The following is a 6000-nucleotide window of genomic DNA, read 5'->3' as shown; positions in this document are numbered from 1 at the left end:
CCAGAACCTCCTGATTCTTGTTTCATGAATTGCATGGCTATTTACTAAAAGTCTAAACAAAACTCATAATTAAAAGGCCACTGGTTAAAATCTATGCACGCAGAACAAAGTGGATGTTAATATTGTCATGTTAATATTATGTAAAATATGTTGACTATATGAATGGTGTTATCTGTTCTGTGCAAACATCCATGTAATCTTAAAAACTAAACATTATTCCCATCATCTGATCACAGAGAGAAGCAGAATGTCAGAACAGATTACCTTCTGGTCAAACTGAAACACCTGCTCGCACTGATGGTGAGTTTGGTACATGCCTCACCATATGGTATACCACAATGACAAATGCTTATTCAGCCACCAAGGTGCCAATCTGAATGACCTGCATCTCCCAAGGCCCACACTGACATCCAGTATGTTGGGAATAATGTTGAGCTTTCGAGAAAATTCCACTGCTATTTGTAGTAATATTTAAGCAATTTTCATCAGCCGTAATTGCTGCCAAAGGACGAATCTTTTATCAGTTTCTTGCGGCGAGACCTGCAGACACAGCCAGCCCAGAGTGTCTAGGAATTTTCATGTCCTCCCTTTGGGAATCAGCTGTAGCTCGTGTTTTGTGACCAGTCACTTCTGGCTGACGAGGGATTTGAGGGAAAGCAATACTAATTGTAACTAAGTGTCCAGTAGACAGTGTTACATGTATCAGTGAATGCTGGTATGCAACATATTAATTTGATCACTCTACGTGCACTGCTCATACACATGAATGCTTAATTAAGATTGAATTTTGTATCCTTTGGCAAAAACTGATTACATTTCTGTATGGAACTATTTGAGAATTTGCCAAAGATTATCAGTTATGGAGAGCAGTAGAAACAAAGGGAAGTTAGCTTGAGTAAAAGTTTCTAATGAATATCTCAGGCAGTACAAGTTATTGACAGATAGAAGTCCGTCAATAACTTGTACTGCCAAATTGTCAAAGGGATTTTCTTTAGTGTGATAATGCTAATTTTGGTCAATTAGGATGAAGATGACGTTGACCATCCCGTCTGTTTCTTTTCAAAAAATGTATAAAACACCAGCTACATTACAGCACGATTGAAAATGAGGCTTTAGCCTTGCAGCATTTCGAAGTGTACCTTGGGTCCAATCCTCTACCAACCATTGTATTTTCCGACCATACCCCCCCCCCCCGATGCAGAACAGCAACCAACGCCTCATGAGCTGGTCTTTACTTTAACATTAATATCCGTTACAAGAAGGGTTTAGGTCAGGGGTGGGCAACTCCAGGCCTCGAGGGCCAGTGTCCTACAGGTTGTAGATCTCACCCTGGATCAACACACCTGAATAAAATGATTAGTTCATTACCAGGCCTCTGGAGAACCTCAAGACATGTTGAGGAGGTAATTTAGTCATTTAAATCAGCTGTGTTGAATCAAGGACACATCTAAAACCTGCAGGACACCGGCCCTCGAGGCCTGGAGTTGCCCACCTCTGATGTGTTTTTCGGTCTGCCACACCAGAGGGTCGCATAATTGTGTCCTGTGTCAATTTTGTTTTTTTACTCGGTAGCTGTAGGGGTGAGAAGCCATTTTTCTTTGGGAACCTTTTCTCCTGTTTTTGGTTAGGGAGGCAGGTAAGAAACCTGTACTTTTCTTTTGGGGTTTCCCGTGTAGGTAAACCAGCTGCATTTCATTTCTAGAGTGTTGTTTGTTGTTTTGGCCATGCTCATCCTGACACCCGCTACCTTTTGGGACTTAATAAACTGACTGGCTGTTGCAAACTCCGTGACCGTTGTTTTTTGGTTCGTCTTCCTTGAGAGCAGGGAGTGTGGGGACATTTTCCTTTTTTTAAATTTTTTCCTTGTGTTGCACGTCAGTTTCCCCTGGGCTGGGGTGTAACAGTTCCTTATAGGTCAATATCTCAGATGTCCTCAATTGACAGTCCCACCAGGCACATGACGCGGCATTTGGCCCAACCATCTATTGTGTATACGGCAGGAAATGTCCCTTCAGGATAGTCGGGCTCGAACCCAGGCTTCTCGTAGGGAAAGAGAGCGATCAACTGCAGCCGCTGTGTGGTAAGTAACTAAATCAAATTGGGCCCAGTTCTCCATTTGTAGAACATTTCAACACCTCATATGCTACATTATTACCGTATTTTCACGACCATAAGACGCACTGTACTAAAAGGCGCAGTCTCAGTTATGTGTGCCCTTACTGTATTTAACACACACATAAGGCGCACTGGATTATAGGGCGCATACAAGTACCGTATGCGTATTTAAAAATAAAGCGGGAGCAAACCTGAGTTCGGTACTCACATTTTTATTACCAGTAATCGTCATCATCAACAACACACAAGCATACAAGTGTGCGTATTTAAAAATAAAGCAGGAGCAAAACAAAGTTTGGTACTCACATTTTTATCATCAATCAAACCCATCGAAGTCCTCATCCTCTGTGTCTGAATTGAACAGCTGCGCTAAATCTCCATCAAACATGCCAGGTTCACTTTCTTCACTGTCAGAGTCACTTTCCGTGCCGTGCGGCTCCTCGGAAATGATGCCGGCTTTTGCGAAAGCTCGAACAACAGTGCCAGCAGACATGTTAGCCCAAGCATCTACAATCCATTGGCAAATTGTGGCGTAACTCGCCCGGCGCTGCCTTCCACTCTTGGTGAAACTGTGGTCTCCATCGGTCATCCATCGCTCCCAGGCCACTCGTGAACGGGCGGTTCACACCGATGTACAGCGGTTGGAGTTCCTTTGTCAGGCCTCCCAGAATGACAGCAAGCTCACAGTTCATTTGTTTCACTAGTTTTTTCACATCGGCTGTGAGATGGGCACGCATAGAGTCACAGATTAAGAGCGATGGTGATGCGTGGAAAAAACCACCTGGTCTCCTTACATACACCTCCCTCAGCCACTTTTTCATCATTTCCTCATCCATCCAGCCCTTTTCATTTGCCTTAATGATGATTCCTGCTGGAAACTTCTCTTTAGGCAAAGTCTTTCGCTTAAAAATCACCATAGGCGGCAGTTTCTGTCCATTAGCATGGCAGCCAAGCACAACAGTGAAAGAAGACTTTTCATACCCCGTTGTGCGTATCGCTACCGTGCTGGTCCCCTTCTTCTCCACAGTGTGACTCACCGGGATGTCAAAAGTGAGCGGCACCTCGTCCATGTTTGTGATGTGGCTGGGCTGGATGTTTTTGTCGCCGACGTGTTTGCTGCAGTAGGAGCGGAAGATGGCCAGCTTTTCCTTATAATCCGCTGGAAGTTGCTGCGCTACCGTAGTCCTGGTCCGGATGGAAAAATGGCACCGTTTCATAAAACGAAAGCACCAAGACGGACCTCCTTGGAAATGTTCAATGTTCATCTCTTCAGCTAGTGAAACCGCTTTTAGCCGAATGGTGACCGTCGAAACGCCTCTCCCGCTCGTTCTTTGCTCGATGATCCAACGCTAAAGTCTTTCCTCCAACTCGGGCCACCTCGCCTTATGTCCGCGGAAACTCAGCTGCGTTTTCTTGACCTGCCGGAGTTTGTTTTCTAGCTTCCTCCATTTGCGAACCATCGATTCGTTAATCTTAAATTCTCTCGCCGCTGCTCGATTTCCATGTTCCTCCGCGTAGCTGATGGCCTTCAGTTTAAACTGTGCTTCATAAGCGTGTCTCTTTGCCATTTTCAGGGTTGTTAAAACAACGATGTTCCACATAATGCACATACCTGTCCTTTTAGACAGGTATGTGCGATTGTCCGGTATATACGATCAACGCCCACACTTCACCCTTTAGCGTTCTCATGGTGTTCTCTACTACGTCCTCCTTACAACACACAGGGCGCACTGCGCTATAGGGCGCGCTGTACTTTTTAAAGAAAATCTAAAGACTTTTAAGTGCGCCTTATGGTCGTGAAAATACGGTATATATGTATATAATGCAGGGAAAAAACAGAACTGCTTTCCATCCATTTTCTTCTGCTTTATCCGGGGCCGGGTCACGGTGGCAGCAGCCTAAGCAGAGAAGCCCAGACCTTCCTCTCCCCAGTCACCTGCTTTAGCTTGTCTGGGGGAACACCAAGACGTTCCCAGGCAAGCCGAGAGATAATCTCTCCAGCGTGTCCTGGGTCTGCCCCGGGGTCTCCTCCCGGTGGGACATGCCTGGAACACCTCACCCAGGAGGTGCCCAGGAGCATCCTTGTCAGATGCCCGAACCACCTCAGCTGGCTCCTTTCGATGTGGAGGAGCAGCGAGTCTACTCGGAGCCCCTCCCGGATGGCTGAACTTCTCACTTTATCTCTAAGGGAGAGGCAAGCCACCCTTCGGAGGAAGCTCATTTCTGGCGCTTGTTTCCGCGATCTCGACCCCTATGGCACCTCCCGCGGGTGGTACGATAGGGGTAGGGCGCATTGTATGCCGGGCGGCAGCCAGGAGCGGATGCCCTGGCAGACCGATCCCTGGCTACTAAGACTGGCAATTGGGACATGGAGAAAGAGCCTGAGTTAGTGCATGAGGTTGAGAGGTACCAGCTAGATATAGTTTTTCTCACCTCTACGGATGGCTTGGGCTCTAGAACCAGTCTCCTGGAGAGGGGCTGGACTCTGTCTCAGTCTGAAGTAGCCCCTGGTGAAAGGCAGCGGGCTGGAGTGGGTATTCTAATATCCCCTTGGCTTGCTGCCTGTACGTTGGGGTTCTTCCCGGTGGATGAGAGGGTTTGTTCTCTGCGCCTTAGGGTTGGGGATCGGGTCCTGACTGTCATCTGCGCTTATGCGCCGAGTGGTAGTTCAGAGTACCCAGCCTTCTTAGAGTCCCTGGGTGGGGTGCTGGAAGGTGCTCCACCTGGAGACTCTGTTGTCCTGCTGGGAGACTTCAATGAACTTCAATTTTAAAGTTTACTGGATAAAGTGGCTGTGTTGATGCTGTTTTTAACATTCAAACATACAAAACTATATGTTTGAATGTTAAAAACATTCAACCACAAAGTTCTTTCATCTAAACTTGCACTTTTGAGGAAGCTATTGTTAGAACAATTAGCTTATAAAGTGAGACTCAGAGAAAAGGCTCTGGTGTGAAGTGTATGGTTTTCAGGGTTTTTATCGTTAAGTCTGTTTCCCTGGGTCTTTTCCCATGTTGTAGTCATGTGTCTTATTTTGAAAGAATTATTTAAGCGTTAACATAGCGATCAGAGAGCATAAAGAAGCAGAGAGGAGGATGTTACTCTCAATGTTGTTGGCGCATTTCAGGAGGACGCTGCTAATAAAGTTACACAATTACACAGCTGAATTCGCGTTTATTATTATATTTACAAAATACCACAGTTTTCGTCTTTGTATCGTTTTATTTTGTTGTATTTATCTTAAAGGCCGGTCCCTGAAAATATTGTCTGAGTTGTCCCTGGTGCAAAAAAGGTTGGGGAATGCTGCCCTAAAAAATGTAGAGAAAGTCAGGATCTTTGGGCTTATGTCCGCTAGGCATATTTTTTGTTTGTTTGTTTTGTTGTACTGTACTGCTCCAAGACTGACCACTAGCTTTTTTTTCTCTCTCTTTTGGCTCTCAGCGAAGGCGGTCGCACTTTTCTCCTCTCCTGCCCTTATCTTCCCTGCTTAGCTTCTTATGTCCTTGTCTTCTCTTGTGTTTTTACTTACTTTTCCTTGGAACACTCTCTCACAGTCTGTTCTCTAAAACCTAAAAGATGAATTATGGATTTGATCAACTGGTCTCTGAATGCAATTGACACCCCTTCTCAACGAGAAGTCCGGGCTCGGGTGAGCCTGACTGCTGAAGATATCTACCTATTTGGAACCATGATAACAGGGTTCTTGCTGATCGGAGCTGGCTTATCGAAGAATTAAGGAAGCGGAACCGGCTGTTCAAACCCCCACAAGGCTGCCCGCTGGGATTGAAATGATGGGACGAGGCGTGAGTTTCTCAAAATGGGCTCATTGAGTGCAGCACGGAGAAGATCTTGGAGAACACACGGCTGCCGTCAATACTCAGAATA

Source organism: Rhamphochromis longiceps, linkage group LG9 (assembly GCF_057381845.1).
Source record: "Rhamphochromis longiceps isolate RC_006_pf linkage group LG9, R_longiceps_female_GT1.1, whole genome shotgun sequence".
In the NCBI taxonomy this organism is placed as follows: Eukaryota; Metazoa; Chordata; class Actinopteri; order Cichliformes; family Cichlidae; genus Rhamphochromis; species Rhamphochromis longiceps.
Note: the sequence above shows the minus strand (reverse complement) of the source record.